The sequence below is a fragment of the Grampus griseus genome (assembly GCF_964374135.1).
Source record: "Grampus griseus genome assembly, chromosome: 1".
In the NCBI taxonomy this organism is placed as follows: Eukaryota; Metazoa; Chordata; class Mammalia; order Artiodactyla; family Delphinidae; genus Grampus; species Grampus griseus.
In genome coordinates, this window is record NC_139017.1 from 36,764,432 (window position 1) to 36,782,966 (window position 18,535).

At 36.1% G+C, this 18,535-nt stretch overlaps 1 long non-coding RNA gene across 1 annotated transcript in view; it reads right to left on the reverse strand.

The window, feature by feature from the left end:
- Positions 1–18,535, reverse strand: part of LOC309819722 — a 56,516-nt gene that overhangs the window by 36,229 nt on the left and 1,752 nt on the right. The window lies entirely within an intron of this gene.

Here is an 18,535-nt window from a genome sequence, read left to right on the forward strand (position 1 = left end):
TATTTACCAGCTGATATGAAAGCATGTCAGTATTTTAAACAACCAGTACAGCTGTATGGTTTGAAACAACTGAATATCAGTCCTGCTTTCAACTATGACTTTTCTAAAAACTGTCTCTCCTTTTTTTCCTGCCCCCATTCAACATCAACCTTTCTATTTATTCATTCAGAAAATATTTATTGGGCTTCCCTGGTGGCACAGTGGTTAAGAATCTGCCTGCCAATGCAGGGGACACGGGTTCAAGCCCTGGTCCAGGAAGATCCCACATGCCGTGGAGCAACTAAGCCTGTGCGCCACAACTGCTGAGCCTGCTCTCTAGAGCCCGCAAGCCACAACTACTGAGCCCTCATGCCACAACTACTGAAGCCCGCGCACCTAGAGCCCGTGCTCTGCAACAAGAGAAGCCACTGCAATGAGAAGCCTGCGCGGCACAGCGAAGAGTGGCCCCTGCTTGCTGCAACTAGAGAAGGCCCGTGTGCAGCAACGAAGACCCAACGCAGCCAAAAAAAATAAATAAATATATATTTTAAAAATAATAATATAAATAAATAAATACTTACTGAGCACCTTGCATCATTTTAAGTAAACAAGAGACCCAAAAAACCCCCGTCCAAATGGCCTTACATTCTAGTGGGAGTCATAGGTAAGAGAAAACAAATACAGTAAGTAAATACATAGAATGTTTAAAAGTGAGAAGAGCTATGGAAAAAAAGAAAAAGGAGAGGGTAATGGAGTTCGGGACTGCAGGGAGCAGGTGAAGATTTTAGACATGGTGTGAGGGTTGGGCTCACTGAGAAGATGAGGAATGAGCCATTTGATGGGGAAAAGCTTTCAGGACAGAGGAAACAGGCCATGCAAAGTCTTACATTCTAACAACTCCTCATTATGCAGAGATAATTTAAACTCCAACCTCCTGCTGTATAGAGATCAAAGTTATTGGTAAATGATCTCTTTGGCTTTTCTTCCTTTGCATCTCTAACACATCCTTACATTTTTTCTTTTCCTTCACATCTTAGATGAATAAGTGCTCCTCCTTCCAATGTCCACTGCTTTCCTGTGTCTTCCCCATCCTCCTCACCTCATTTACCCTGATTTCCACCATCTACAATCTCTTCCCATTCTGTCTCTTCAGATAGGCAGCAGTCTTTTCTAAATTAAAACACCATTGTCACTTGACCTAAATGTTTCTTCTAAGTATAGGCTATTTCCTCCGTTTAAAATCAAATACTTTCAATTTCCTCACCACCGATATTCTCTTTGGCCTCCGATTTCTGCCTTCTGCCCGCTTCAGACAACTTAAACTAATCTCTTGACTCCTGAAGTCAAATTGCTCCTGGACCCTGTTCACAGTTCTGTCAATTGATAATTATCACTGTCCAGGGAAGATTGATTTGGAAAGGGATACCCATCTACAATTACTTGTATTAAAATCAGGATTCCATTTGTTAAAGTTGTAAATCTTAAAACCCTGGGGTTTTTAAAATGTAATTTTATCTTTTATTGTGGTAAAATACATGCAACATAAAAGTTACCATTCAATCATTTTCAAGTGTAGAAATCAGTGGCATTAGTACTTTCATGATATTGTATAACCACCACTGCCACTATGCACTTCCAGAACTTTTTCATCACCTCAAGCAGAATCTCTGTACCCATTAAACAAGTATGCCTGCTCCACTCTATCCCTGCTGGTAAGCTCCATTCTGCTTTCTGTCTCTATGAATTTAACTATTCTAGGTGCCTCATATAAGTATTTGTCCTTTTGTGCTTGGCTTATTTTACTTAGCATGATATTTTCAAGGTTCCTCCATGTTGTAGCATTTATCACAATTTAGTTCCTTTTTAGGGCTGAATAATATTCCATTGTGTATATATACCACATTTGTTTTTCCATTCATCTGTTGATGGACATTTAGGTTGTTTCTACCTTTTGGCTATTGTGAATAATACATCTGTGAACACTGTTGTATAAGTATCTGTTTGAGTCCCTGCTTTCAATTCTTTGAGGGTATATACCTAGGTGTGGAATCCCTGGGTCATAGTTAATTCTATGTTCAACCTTCTGTTAAACTGTTTTCCACAGAGCTGCACCATTTTACATTTCCACCAGCAATGCATAAGGATTGCAAGTTCTCCACATTCCCAATGACAAATGGTATTTCTCACTTTTTGATAAACGATGTCATAATCGGTTAAAGTGGTATCTCACTGTGGTTTTAATTTTTATTTTCCTAATGAGCAGTGATGTTGAGTATCTTTTAATGTGCCTATTGGGCATGTGTATATCTTCTTTGGATAAATGTCTATTCAAGTCCTTTCCACTCCTAAAACATCTTTATACTTTCTAATTGGGTTTTTGTTGTCACTGTTGAGTTGTAGGAGTTCTTAACATAGTCTAGATATTAATCTCTTAACAGATACATGATTTGCAAATATTTTCTCTAATTCTATAGATTATTTTCACTTTCTTTTTTGATTGAAGTATAGTTGCTGTACAATATTATATGTTACAGGTGTACAATATAGTGATTCACAATTTTTAAAGGTTATACTCCATTTATAGTTATTACAAAATACTGGCTATATTCCCTGTATTGTACAATATATCCTTGTAGCTTATTTTACCCCTAATAGTTTGTACCTCTTATTTCCCTACCCCTATGTTGCCCCCCTCCTCTCCTCTCCCCACTGATATCCACTAGTTTGTTTTCTATACCTATGAGTCTGCTTCTTTTTTGTTATACTCACTAGTTTCTTGTATTTTTTAGTTTCCACATATAAGTGATATAATGCAGTAATTGTCTTTCTCTGTCTGACTTATTTCACTTAGCATAATGCTCTCCAAGTCCATCCATGTTGCTTCAAGTGGCAAAATTTCATTCTTTTCTATGGCTGAGTAGTATTCTGTTGTGTATATATATACCACATCTTCTTTATCCATTTATCTGTTGATGGACACTTAGATTGATTCCATGTCTTGGCAATTGTACATAATGCTGCCATGAACATTGGGGTGCATGTATCCTTTCGAATTAGTGGGATTTTTTTGTTTTTTTCGGATATATACCCAGAAGTGGAATTGCTGGGTCATATGGTAGTTCTATTTTTAGTTTTTTGAGAAACCTCCATATAGTTTTCCACAGTGACTGCACCAATTTACATTCCCACTAACAGTGTATGAGGGTTCCCTTTTCTCCACATCCTTGCCAACATTTGTTATTTGTGTTCTTTTTGATAACAGCCATTCTGACAGGTGTGAGGTGGTATCTCATGGTGATTTTCCTTTTCACTTTCTTGATAGTGTCCTTTGATGCACAAAAGTTTTAAACTTTTGATGAAGTTTAGTTTATCTATTTTTTCTTTTGTTGCCTGTGCTTCTGGTGTCCTATCTACAAAATCATTGCCAAATCCAATGTTATAAATATTTTACCCTATGTTTTTTAAGAGTTAAACCTCATGACAAAGCGATAAAGAGGCATGGACATATATACACTACCAAAAGTAAGGTAGTTAGCTAGTGGGAAGCAGCCGCATAGCACAGGGAGATCAGCTCGGTGCTTTGTGACCGCCTGGAGGGGTGGGATAGGGAGGGTGGGAGGGAGGGAGACGCAAGCGGGAAGAGATATGGGAATATATGTATATATATAACTGATTCATTTTGTTGTGAAGCTGAAACTAACATACCATTGTAAAGCAATTATACTCCAATAAAGATGTTAAAAAAAAAAAAAAAGAGTTAAACCTCATTTTTAAGTTCAACATATTCTATTTATAAATCGAATAATTTAAAGTATAAAAGGTCACTTTTACTTGTTATTAGGCTAATAATATTCAGCTAATTATGTTTAAAAAAGTTAAATTCCCCTAAAATATTTTAAACTATGTTTTCCAATTTTATATAATCTTCAAATACTTCAAATATCTGACAGAATAAACAGCATAATTTATCTAAATATTTAAATAATCAACAAACACATATGGATTATCACAATATTATAAAACATAGCCCTAAACTACTACAAAAATGGGAATTCAATACTTCTGAGCTATATCATAATTTTCTATATATTCCCAGGGTTACAGAATCACTTATCCAACCAAAGGTAGCAGATTTTCCATCCTACTTGGCCTAAAATTTGGGGCACAAAAATGCCATAGATTGAGGTCTATCAGAGATTATGAAGTTAGGGCTCTTTCCTGAGCCCTTTCTTTCAGTGATGGTCATTCTCCTGCCTGCCCACTTTCTTCCAACCTAGTAAATAGATATCAAACACAGAATGAAATCAGAAAGGAAGTTAGAAAAAGAAATACAGATTGGAAAGTCCTAGTCAGAAACTGAGAGTTAGAGTTGCTGAAGATCCCAACAGACAGAGCATATGCCCTCAGACAGACCCTTTTTTCCTTTTAAACAACATATTTTACAACCTTAGATGTTACTGTGACTTGGTAAGAATCTCCTCTCTGCCTAATTGAATTCTATATTATTTTTTTGTCTTTCTTTTGGCCTCCCTGTTATTGGCAAACCTCTTAAACTTAAAATACTTTAACCAATATGGACTGTGATCCTCTTTTTTTTGGAAACTGTTTCCCTTGCTTTCATGAGGCTACAGTCTCCTGGATTTTCTCTCATCTGTCTTCACTGCCTCTTTTGTTCTTGGATCCTTTCACTCTTTTTTCCTCCCTACACTGCATAGAGGTGACCAAGCTCCAAGTTTCACAGCAGAGCCCTCTGGCTCTCTCTATAACCACTTTCCATTGGAATCTTCAGCAACTTTAACTCTCAGCTTTTGACCAGGACTTTGCAATCTGTACCTCTATTTCCAATTTCTTTTTTGAGCTCAGATCTGTGTTTTCTATCTACTGCTGGAAATTTGCACCTAGATTTCTTGCCTTTAGTTCACACTCAACTCATCTGAAATAAAATTCTTTATCCTTTTCACAAATGAACACCCTCTCTGACCTTCCCTTATGGGTACTAGTATTCTCCCAGGTGCAAGACCTGAAAAGTGGTAGCCTTATAAAAAGAGAGGATTGGGAATTGTAAGGGCAAAGGGGACAGTAGGAATGATAGAACAGAATTAACATATCTAGAATAGAATCTTCAGAGGGAACAAAGCAAAACACCAGGACTTAAGGGTTACATTCCGGATCCCATTCTAATTCATGGCTACGTGTCTTGCTAGGTTTAGTTGCTATGGAACAGAGTTGCCCCAGACCAAGTTCAAGCTTTGTAACTCCATCTGTTGGGGAAGGACAAGCTTCCTGGTGGGCTAAAGCTTTCTCCACTAGTTTTAAAAAACAAAGCTGTTTTAATACAATAGAGCTCAAGAGTTTTTCTTTTCAGAAGCATCCAAGCAAATCCACCGACTTCAGGGCCATAGCTCTTCCTGAACATTGACTCTGAGTATTCTGTTCTCAAGCACCCTGTGGAATTTTTGGACTCCTTTCTCTCACTTCTCACATTCAGTCTGACACTAACACAGGTTTTCTTTCTCAAATATGTCTCTCAAATGTGTGTTTTCTTTTCCACGCCCTCTATTACCACCAGGTCCAGGTTCTCATTACCTTATTCCTGAAGTACTTTGGCCAGTATTTGCTATCTCTGCCAATTGTCTTTTTCTCTCCAATGATCAAGTCTTATGGTCAGAAAACACCTTGGAGTAAGCTAGTCCAAAGTCCATCTAACTCTTGTATCACTTCCCCAGCGTCTCTTACTGTTCCTCTAACCTAGGATAATTAATCCACCTCAAGCACAGTGATGAAGTTGAGTACCATATTACTTCCTGTTTTCAAAAACTTCCAATGGGCTTTCCAGAGTAAAATTTGAACTCCGGAGCTCATATTTAAGTAAGGTTCACACGACATAATAGTCATCAACCTCTTCAGCCTCACACCTCACCGCAGCCTCTCCACCACCCACAGTAGACCACTTACAGTTCCTCAAATACACCGTGCAATTGAACTCTGCTTATCTGCCCACTTGGTTCCCTTTATCCAGGAATGTTTTATTCTCTGCTTACCAAAATCCTGCTTATTCTTCAAGATCTAAGACTCAAATTCTCCTTGTTTGAAATTGTCTTCTCTTCTCTGCTCCCACAGCATTTCACTAATATTAAAGAGGAGAGTGGTTTTACTAGTAGTTGTGCATATGTTTCTCTCCTTCAGAAACTGTGAGCTCCTTGAGTATATATATTACGTGGTATTTTTGGTTTCTTGAGAAATTGAGAATCCCCTATTCTCCTGACTTTCTGCTTTTCAGACATTTTGGTTGGTCTTATATGCGGCAAAGTGTTTTTACATAATTATTAATGAAACATTCAGTCTCTCACTCTGTGCTAGCAGTACAGGGGCTGCAAGATTGAATTCTTGGCACAAATAATACATTGGGGCTAATGACTATAGCAGTAAGAGTACAACTGCTTTCCTGGCACAAAATTGCAATGGGGTAAATTGTAACTTCTAGTGCCTGGTGGTGGCAACATTTTCCTCATTAGACCTGCTCATGGAATGTGGTTTTGGGCAATCTTCCTAAAAGCTTAGTCTTGAGTTTAATGTTCCAAATATTCCAACCATTCTGTAAACTATTTCATACCTTTTAATAAAAATCCTTTCCCACTCCGTCAGCTAAAGTCAGCTTCTGTTGCTTACAACCAAGAACGCTGACTGATAAAGATATTTTCCTTAATTCCCCATAGACCAACTAAGTCAGGATCATAATATTTAAAAGACTTTACTGAAGGGTCAGGGATAACAAAATGAAAATACTGTATTAAAAGTAACCTATCACAGGTTACTAGATAATTGCTGCTCTCGGGGGCTACAAGCCCAGCCTGCGCTCACAGAGAAATTTCATAGGCCCCTGTGCCTAGTCTCTGACATGGCTACGGGTGCAAAAGCTAGCTTTATCCCTACCACAGCCAATTATCCTTAATCACAGTGTACAGTGCCTAGGGCCCACAACACTTTTAGGAAGCCATGAAAATGTTTTTGTTTTAGTTTTTTAAAATAGAATTTTAAAATGAATATAATTATAATAAATATAATATGTAAATTATAGTAAAAATATAATAATGAATCCAGCCTGGATTATACAACACAGTCATAAAATAAAATGTGTGTGTGTGTGTAAAGCAGAACAGTGAAATAAAAAATAGACCCACACATATACGGTTAATTGAATATTTATCAATACAAAGGTGCCAAGTCAATTCAATGGGATATGAAAGCCTCTTAAACAAATAGTGTTGGAACAACCGGAAAAAATGTGTGGAAAAAATAAATCTTGAGTACTCATTTCAGTGGCTTGTATACTAAAATTGGAATGATACAGAGAAGACTAGCATGGCTTTTGCACAAGGATGACATGCAAATTCGAGAAGCAGTCCATATTTTTAAGACAGTTGATTTTAAGTATTCTTACCACACACAAAAAAAATAGAAACTACGTTAATTAGCTTGATAGTGTCAATCTATTCACAATGTGTGTATATACCAAATTCTTTAATTAGAACAATCTAATTAAATAATGGGCAAAAACCTAAACAGACACCTCATTCAAGAAGATATACAGATGGCAAATAAGCATATGAAAAAGATGATCAATAGTATGTGTCATTAAGCAATTACAAATTAAAACAACAATGAGATACCACTATATACCTATTAGAATGGCCCAAATACAAAATACTAACAACCGAATGCTGGTGAGGATGTGGAGCAACAGGAACTCTCACTGTTGGTGGGAATGCGAAATGATGCAGCCATTTTGGAAAAGAGTTTGGCAGTTTCTTACGAAACTAAACATACTCTTATCATATGATCCAACAATTGTGCTCCTTGGTATTCACTCAAATGAGTTGAAAAGTTATGTCCACACAAAAACCTGTATATGGATGTTTATAGCAGCTTTATTAATAATTGCCAAAACTTGGAAGCAAGCAAGATATCTTGCAGTAGGTGAATGGATAAATAAACTGGTACATCCAGACACTGAAATATTAATATGAGCTATCAAGCCATGAAAAGACATGGAGGAATCTTAAATGCATATTTCTAAGTGAAAGAAACCAATCTGAAAAGGCTACATACCGTATGATTCCAACTATTCTGGAAGAGGCAAAACTACAAAGACAGTAGATAGATCAGTGGTTGTCAGGGGTTCAGGGAAGAGAGAGATGAATAGGGAGAGTATACAGGAATTTTAGGGCATTAAAACTACTCCGTATGAAACTACTCTTTATGATACTATAATGGTGGATGTATGTCCAAATCCAATGAATGTACAACATCAAGAGAAAATCCTAATGTAAACCATGGACTTTGGGTGCAGAATGTTGATAGTGAGGGAGGAGGTGTAGGGGCATGAGGTATATGGGAATTCTCTACACCTTCTGCTCAGTTTTGCTGTTAATCTAAAACTGTTCTAAAAAATAAAGTCTATTAAAAAACTGAGAGAGAATATTCTTATACATATACCTGATAAAGAACTTATATCATTATACCATTATAAAGGACTCCTACAAATAAAAAATAAAAGGATTTAAAAACCCAATTAAAAATAGGCAAAAGACTTGAACAGACATTTTACAGAAGTAGACATACAAGTGGTCAATAAGCTCGTGAAAAGATACTTAACATCATTAGTCATTGGGGAAATATTAATTCAAACTACATTGAAAATCTACTTCACACCCACTAAAATGGCTAAAATTAAAGATTGGCAACATCAGTTGTTGGCAAGTGTATGGTACAAGTGGAACTCTCATACACTGCTCATGGGAGTATAAAATGGTACAGCTTTTTTGGACAACTGTTTGGGAGCTTATAAAATTATACACCCACTTAATGACCCAGCAGTTCCAATCCTAGGTGTTTATCCAAGAGAAGGAAAATATAAATTCACAAAAACTTGACCAAGAATATTAATAGCAGCTTTACTCCAAAAACTGGAAACAAACACAAATGTCCATCAACAAGGTTATGGATTTTTGAAAAAATGTTGCATATTTATACACAGGAATATTACTCAGTAATAAAATGGAATGAACTACTAATACAACAATATGGATGAATCTCTAAAACACTGGACAGAGTAAAAGAATCAGACACAAAAGAATATGTATTGTATAATTCCATTTATGTGACTTCAAGAGCAGACACACTAATCCATAGTGATAGAAATCAGAACATGACTGCCTATTTGGGAAGGGAGATTGACTGAAGGAGGACATAAAGGAACTTTCTAGGGGTGATGAAAGTGTCTTATATCTTGATTGGGGTGTTGGTTACATGGTTACATTTGTTAAAGCTCACCCAGTTGTACACTTACCAGGTATTGCATTTCACTGCATGTCACTTTTACCTCCTTAAGAAACCTTAAGCTTGTTAAGCAAGACATATCATTTATACATCTTTTTCATTTTCTTTCCCCCTCATGCCTAGAAGAATGTCCAGAACACAATGAGTACTCAATACATGTTTGAGGAAAGTTAAACAAATGAACAAATCGTTTTGGCAGTTTATAGACGTGCAATGAGAAATTCAGGTAGCTTCTTCCAGGCATGTGTCTAGTTTCCTTCAATAACTTCTTACAGGGAGAGGGACCTTCCTTCTCTGCTTTTCTTAGACTGTCAATGATCACTCTAGCTTTGAGCAAATTAACTCTCTTTGGTGTTCAATATACATGTATGTGTGCACATGTGGACGTCTCCACAGTATGATCAGTTGTCTTGAGTTTTTCTCCTGTGATAGAAACTGTCTAAATTGATGAATTATTTTTAAAATTTTATCTGATCATATAAATGGATAGTAAAAATAAACTGAAAGCTAAATCACAGGTACTTTTGAGAAAAGCATTTTTGCTTAACTAATGATTTTTAAGATAATTTTCCCTCAAAACTAGACGAATGACTACAAAGTTATTCTATATTGTGCATTTTTTGTCTCAAGACTGTTTCCAAACTAAAACACTTATTATGAGAAATCTCTACGAATAATTTCGAAGTACTGAAAAATAGAAAGTTTATATAACTGTAGGTAGATATGTTAGGCTAATGTAGAAAAGAATCTTTTTTTCCCTTAGATATAATCTTTAAAATGAAATTACTTTCGGTACTTAAATGTGATCTGAAAAGAATAGACTTCTTTATAGCTTCAGTTAAAAAAAAAGCAGATGTCAGACAAAGATGTGTTATTGAATTCTAGCTATTGAAATGTGATGTCTGAAATTACAGATGAGAACAGAGAAAATAGGGATGTGTAAATATTTACATATCAAAGCTGTATTTTCCGAGGATATTTTGCTTTAGATTAAGTAAAAGTTACTCAGAAAATCTTAGATCTTTGAAATATTTTTCAAATATAATTGCATTTCAATGAAAATAACGGCATTTCAAAAGCCAGAAGTTTCAACAAGTTCCAGATTAAGAAATGAAGTCCCAGTTAATTTGAAAAGATGATTGGAGAACTTTTATTTCATTATATGACTAGCATAAAAGGAAACTTCTGAACCATGTACGAGTTCTGATTCTTTACTTTCAAGTTGAGGTCACATTCCTCTCCCCTGTCATGGGATAGTCTCCTCCACAAAACACACATCTGTTTTAAATTCCCGCCACATGTGATAAATCAATGCATAACAGATAATAAATTTGGAAGACTGTATTCCTATAGACTTTGGCTTCTATTCTTTTAGCCTTTGCAAGTCTGATGATTTTTCCATTCTTAGCTCACACAGAATGTGCTTTAGAACTCAGAACTTGTCTCCAAAGGCAATCAGTGGGAAACTTCAAATGATCAATCCTTGCTGTGTCTCTATGAGCTTTGAAAAACTGAACCACCATTTCACAACTTCCTATGCTATAGTCCTTTTTATCCAGTTATGTTTAGTAATTGGGGATTATTACTAAAGTGTAATGGATATTCACTATTTCGATTATTCATACGTTTATTCTCTTATTTTAGTACAAATATCCAAAAAAATGTATCCCCATTTTTATTAATTAAAGCAGGACCACCAGTTGTGAGAGGGCAGCTTAAAATAATGGTTAAGGACATGAATTTGCACACCCTATTGCTTGAGGTGCCTTAGGCAAGTACTGAAATGCTTTAAACCTCTATTTTCTTTTCTTTTTTTTTCTTTGGCCACGCCGTGTGACTTGTGGTATCTCAGTTCCCTGACCAGGGATTGAACCTGGGCAATGGCAGTGAAAGCCCAGAATCCTAACCACTAGGCCATCAGGGAACTCCCTAAACTTCCATTTTCTAATCCATAAAATGGTAGTTATGATGATAGTAACTTCCTCATAGGTTTGTTGTAAAGATTAAATGAGATGATGCTTATAAAATACTTAGCACGGTACCTAACACATACAAAGTTTATGAGGTTGTTGGATATTAGCACAGCTGTGACTCTGCCTACACCTCTTCCAACTTCTAGGATTAAAGCCGATATTGCCAAGAGTGGAGTCTTATGAGAGAAAATGCTGTTCCATAGTGTGTAATTAATAATGGCGGTCGAGGGAGAATTATTTCTGTGGCCTTTCTCTTATTGGCCTCACCACATTTAGTATGTGTCTGTTTCCCCTACTAGATGCTGGGTTCTTTGAGGATAGGGTCTATCTATGTCTTATGTCTCTGAATTACTGACTCTGGTTATTTGTCGACTCTTGCTAAGGGAATGTATAAATGAACATGTATGTGAATATACTTGAAACATTCATTTTAAATTTGAGTTATTTAAATGGTTTTAAGTAATTAGAAGAAGAATTTCTTTTAACTGGGTCCAGTAGAGCAATATAGACATTAGAGCTACAAATAAAAGGACAGTTATCAATCACATTTTTCTTTGTTCACATTTCAAAGATGAAGTCCAGTTTAGGCATTTTATGTTTGAGATGCCCATTGGACATCCAAGTGGAGAGACTGAATAGGGAGTTGGACATAAGTTTGGAGAGGTCCTCAAGTTTCCAGAAACTTACAGAAGTTCATAGTTTGGAGAAAATGGGGAGTTGTCAATATGGGTAGTACTTAGAGCCATAGGATAGGCTGAATAGGATCACCAAGGGAAGGGATATAAATTAAGAGGACATAAGGTCCTAAGACTAAACCCTGGGACATTCCAAAACTTAGAGTTTGGGGTAATGATGAGAAGCCACAAAAGAGACTGAGCTAGAGAGGGTCAGAGAGATTAGAAGAACCAAGAGAAAACCAGTCATCACATGTTCAGCTCTCATTGTCCCTGGCTCTTTTCAACACACACTCTGATTCTTCTCATCTATATCAGGAGCTTCTTCCAACTTCGGGGCATCATCACTAATTTTCCTATCTGCCCCTCTGCTTCTCATGACCCTCACTCAGTAATTCTCTGTTTTGCCTTTGTCTTCAGATTTGGCCCACCTGCAACTTGAGGACATAGGGTCGGGGTGTCCATTTGCAGCCTCAGCTCACATAAGCCATGCTGTACGTTTCCCTTATTCCTCACCTCACCTCTCGTCTTCTCAACTGAAAGAGACAGAGAGATAGCTACTCCTGATGTTCTTCACTTCAGACCCTCTGATTCAGCTTTCAGGTTGGGTGCCTTGCACCCCCTTAAAATTAGCCTAAGCCCTGCTTTCCTGGACTTTCTCCTTGCCTGTGTATTGTATTCTGGCTCCAGCTCTGGGCATTCGGCCACTTTGGGAAAACCACCTGTACTTTCCAGTCAGTCCCTGAGTCCCTCTATTTCTGCACAACCCCATCCCCACTCTTCCCCAACTTCAGGGGATAGCACTTTTTGCTGTGACCCCTCAGGTCATTTGAGCCATAGTTGGAGGGAGGTCAAGTCTCCTGAACCCACCTTAATATACTGCCCAAGCTTTTTACTATATGGTGATCTCAAAGAATCTGGGGAAAAAGTTCCCTGGAATAGAGATGTATAAGATGGAAAATTCAAATATTTGATTCTCAGCCTACAATTTGTACTTGCTTCCTGCAATCACATGCTAAATCAGTAGGAATTTCTTGAGGGAGAACTAAGGAGTCTAAATAGCAAACGACACCTAACATTTGCCTTAGAGACTGTGGGATATAAATTAGTAGGAGGAGAAGAGAATCCCAAAATAATTATATTGGTCCTAGAACTCTTTTTGAGGGCTCTATAAGCATTGGTTGGTCCCTGTTTAGCTTAAATTCTTATCAACTAGGGTTAGGAATGTTTAGGGGAATAGAGACTGAGGTCTAGTGACAAGCCATTTGAATTCCTGAGTTTCAAGCCCACTACACTACCAGATCTCTTAGAAAGTCAAGAATTCCCAAGTTCTAGTTTTCTTATTTGTTTTGTTGATGATGCCTGATCTAGAACAATTGTTTTCTTTACCTCAGTCCTTCAGTTAATAATAGGTAGATATGTGCTGAAATTTTCACTCATTTTTAACAGATAAGCATGTAATTGTACCTTTATTACTGTTGTGATAAAACACAATGTTTTATTCCATTGTGAAACATTCAAACAATACAGAAAGTAAACAATTTAGAAACTGAAAGTCCTCTAAAGTCCTCCTCTCCTTAAATATACTCAATCCCTCCTAATAGTTTGGTGTATATTTAAAAAATATTTCTGTGTTACAAAAATGGGATATATGGAACATATTGCCGAGAACTTTTATTTGATAATATACCTTTGATACCTCTCTACGTCAGTACTTGTAGCTCTGTCTCATTTTTAATGGGTATATGATATATTACTGTATGGATTTACCAAAATTTGTTTAGCCAAAAATGTAGGTTATATTAAGTTTTTTACAAACACAATCAATGCAAAAATTAACGTTCATGTATATATTTCTTTGTACACTGTGTGAGTACTTCTGTAGGATATATTCCTGGAATTGGATTTCTTAGGCTAAAAATATACACATTTAAAATTTTGAGAGATAATGACCAAATTGCCTTTTTAAGAGGTTGTGTCATTTTTCATGAACATCAACAAAGTGTGCAATATCTGTGTTCATAAACATTGACCAACAGTGAGTATTATAATTGCCTGAACATGGTAGGTAGAAAATTATATCTATTCAAGTTTGCATTTCTCTAAATGTTATGGTAATGATCAAGTTAGATACTTTTTGTAAAATATATAAAGTATTTTTATTGACTGCTTTTACAAAACTGTAGTTAACATTAATTAAAGGTATACCAAATGTATCTTAGGAGAAAGGCAGAAACATATATGTATATATATATATATATACATATATACACATATATATTCAATATCTACATCTATATCTACATAAAATATATAAAACCTTGTTTCAAGTGCTGAATAATGACTGGTGTTGAAAGATGAGTAATGACATTTTGCCCTCCTGCTACTTTCACTCTGGGAGGAGGGGGGACATACTTGCACACTGCTAATCTAAGCAAGCGAATTGGGGAGAAAAGACACTAAATGTGGTTTGAGAACTAGTCAAACTTTGAGTCCCAATTGGAATTTAGGATTAATATATAGCATTTTAAACTTCTACTCTTGGTATGAAATGTTACTGTGTTTTGACAAGACTTTAAAATCAACATCCAAATGCAGTTCTACCTGAAAGTCCCCCAATAACAAATTTTTCTGTTGGTCAGAATTTTTCTTCAGGTAGCTGCAATAACATCACATGACATTCCTAACATGGGCTCTCCTGACCCAAGATCATTCCTGGAGTATTCATTTCTAAAGATAGCAACCTCATTGCTTCTCTGTTCTTTTCCACTGAAGAGGTCTGTATTTTCTGTTTGTTGACAGAGATGGCTCTTTTTCTATACCATGAATGACATGGTGTCTACAGGTTATATTTGTGACATCTTCTTGTAATGTAATTTGCATTCACTATGTGTGAAGCCACAAGCTAACGGCTTAGATGAGAATATGGCCAAGCCTAATTAAAGAGCCAAGTCAGGAAATGAATAGGTTGGCAAATAGCTAAGAACTGGATCATGTAGAAGAAAGGACAGCTGTGTTGAGCTCAGGCCCAGAGAAGTCTTTTGAATTTTAGGAGAGGGACAGTCAAAACAGGGCAGCTAATGTGATGAAGTCCAAAAGTGAAACTGGAGCTAAGGATGTATGAGTCAAGAAGTCAAGGAATTGGAAATCCACTAACTCTGAACATCAATACTGTTCTAGAACAAAAGCTGATTAGATCAGAGGATGAGTGAGTATTGGAGAGGGACACAACCAGGTGAGTTAGGCCACCCGTATATACCTAACAGGATACTATGACAAGAAGATTTATTTGCAGCTACCTGTATCTTATCTTACTCCATCTGTGGCAGAACTCATAATTCTTAAGGAACCAGAGTCAATTCTGATCTTATAAGCATGACTTATGAAATGTGTTTATTTAAAAATGATGAAACAATATATACAATGGAATATTAGCCATAAAAAAGAATGAAATCTTGCCATTTGGGACAACATGGATGGACCTGGAAGGTGTTATACTTAGTGAAATAACTCAGACAGAGAAAGACAAATACTGTACGTTTTCCTTTACGTGGAATCTAAAAAAGGAAACAAACGAACAAATATAACAAAACAGAAACAGACTCACAGAACAAACTAGTGGTTTCCAGAGGGGAGGGGGCAGGGGAGGGGCAAAACAGGTGAAAGGCTTAAGCGGTACAAACTAGCAGTTATAAAATAAATACGACACAGAGATGTAATGTACAGCACAGGGAAGATAGTCAATACTTTATAATATTGTATAATATTTGTGGTGTATAGTCCATAAAAATATTGAAATACCATGTTGTACACCTGAAAATAATATACTATTATTGTAAGTCAACTATACTTCAATAAATTTTTTAAAAAATATAAAACAAAAAATTTTCTACAGACTAAAATCCTTAGGAAAAAATCTCTTCCTGGATGTAACACATAAAACCTTGGTATTCTAGGTTGACCAGAATGGTTTTCAGATTTACCTGAATTGTAACCTACTTCAGTATGTTATTCAATGTATATTTCAATGGTTTACTTTTGTGGAGTATTAAAGGCTAATGGATACTGCAGGGTTTTCTACATCTTGATGTGGTCTAAAATAAAACAAAATTTTCTTTGTATGGTTGGGATCTGGCAGTTCTTTTAAATTCTTTACTGAAAAACATTTCCAAGAAATGTGTTAGATAAGAAATGTCTTTACCCTCCACTCTCTCACCCACAAAAACTATTCTTCCATGCTTGTTTTAAGTGGGAAAAATTAAATTGTCCACAAGGGCAGTTTGAGCAAGCTGTAACTTGATTTAAATATTTCGCACTCTTCATCTGTACTTTCCCCTGGGATCTTCCAGCCTTCTTTTCCAGAGAAATTTCCATTTTAGTTCTAAGTTTTGATCTTAATTATCTATTCCTTGCTAGTTTCCAGGATTATTCTTGGTGTTCCTAGATCAATGCCAAGGCACAGTTCTCATCTCTTGCAGTAAACATTTTAAAAGGAAAAACCCTGCAAAGTTTCTTTGAATAGAATAAACTTACTTCACATTAGAAAACTAAAGCCAGTTAATTATTAAATCATACTTTATTTTATATATCAAGTTGGATATCACAATAATATCCTCCATTATTAACTACAAAGAAACAGTTGGCTATTTGTGCCGCATCAGAATGAAAACTTTTATTCTTTTGCCTTTTTTCAAACACATCCTAGTTCATTATTTTACTAAAAGGCACTAACAGATGTTAGGCAGAATGTGGCCACATCTGGGACATATAAAATACCATTCCAAGTCTCCATAGAAGGGAAATAGCAGTATTGTTTAGTTCTCCCCAAAAGCTCTACCAGCCCATCTCATTTAATCTGTTTAAGCTGAAGAGTTAAGAGTAGCACCAATTATTTTGGTTGTCTTAGGAATATAAAAAGGAACAATGAATTAAAACACCAAAAGGGAAGTGTCACAAAAAGAAATGCACTATGTTGAAATACAAATTAAAAAAACTTCACTAAAGCTTGTGGCTAGAGCTATATTTTTTCAGCTGAAGAGGTAGTAAATCTTGAGTTGCCTGCTTCCTGAAGCCACCTTGAATTATAGGTCTCTTTAGGCCTTTCTACAATGTTTCTACTTAATTTGACCCTTTCAAAGAAAGCACAACACATCTAAAAGATGGTAAATAAAGATTCTGGTAGAAGATATATTTTGACAGTATATATATATATATATATTTATATTTATATATTTATATATATAGTGATTAAATCCCAAGATATTCCAGTCTTTTAACCTACCTTTTAGTTTTAATTTTGTTTTGTTTTCTTAAAGTAACTTTTCTAAGAAAACAAAAACAAAACCTGATGGTTTTTTGTCAACAGATCAGGTTCATATACTATTATATTTAGCATTATCTCTGGCTTCTTGAAAGTAGACCACATTGAGGACTGGAATAAATACTAGTGTTGAGAGGAAGCTCTGGAGATGTTTGCCTCAGACTGCTTACCCATTAGAAAGAAGAAAAATGCTGGAGTTGTGTATGCAGCACAGAGTGGGAAGGCACGTGTGGCATAATGGAATGTATCCTGGACTTGGAGTCAGATTACCTAGGTTTGAGTCTCAGCTCTGCCACTTATGAACTCAATGTTTGGGAGAGTTAGTTAACCACAGAAATCACATTTCCCTCCTCTGTGAAGTAGGAATAATACCTTGGAGAACTGTTCTGAAGAGTCAGTGAAATAATGGATATAAAAGTGTTCTGTAAACTGTGATATATACATAGCTTGTTATTAACAAACTATTGGTGGTCTGCAATTTTCATCTCAGATAAGCAGATAACAATTAGATATTTGGAGCACAGCTGAAAAGAAATCCATGGAGTGGATATAGAATAGGCAGGCGTGAATTTCCATTTGAGACACACTGCCTAAACAGAGAAAGCCTCTGGGGGACTAAATGCAATCTTGATAGGAATGTCTGCTTTTAAGTGGTAAAGCGAGGCAAACCAAGCTCATATGAACTATTCTATTTCATATACACACTGGGATCAAAGATTCCCAGTCTTTCATTCTCTTAACGCCTATTTAAGGAGCATCTATTACATGCCAAGCATTGTGCTAGGTATACGCTGGTGAACAAGATTTCTGCTCTTAAGGAACTTGTGCCCTAGTTACATTAATATCTTTATTCCAAGCACTCGGCAAAGTGTTAGCACATAGTAGATGCTCAGTAAAAGTCGACTGAGCTGAACTAATCTAATTTTGTAGCATTACCATAGCAGAAAGCCAGTAAAGAGATGATTTTTGTGATCAGAGATATCTACCCAATTCACCATGTGATTAACAGGGTACTACTTCTGAAGTTTTGAGGGAAAAGAAACTTTCTAACTAGAGTTCATCTAGTATTATACAGTATTAATTTAATGTCTTCCTGCTTAAAATATAGTTATCACTTCCAATTAGTACATTTAACAAAGGAGCAGGGTGTTAGTAGAAAATGTTTTTCAGGGTGGTATCCCTCATGCCAGGTCGAAAAATTAGCAAAAAGAATATAGCCTGGATATGTCAAATCACTACTGACAGGCTGA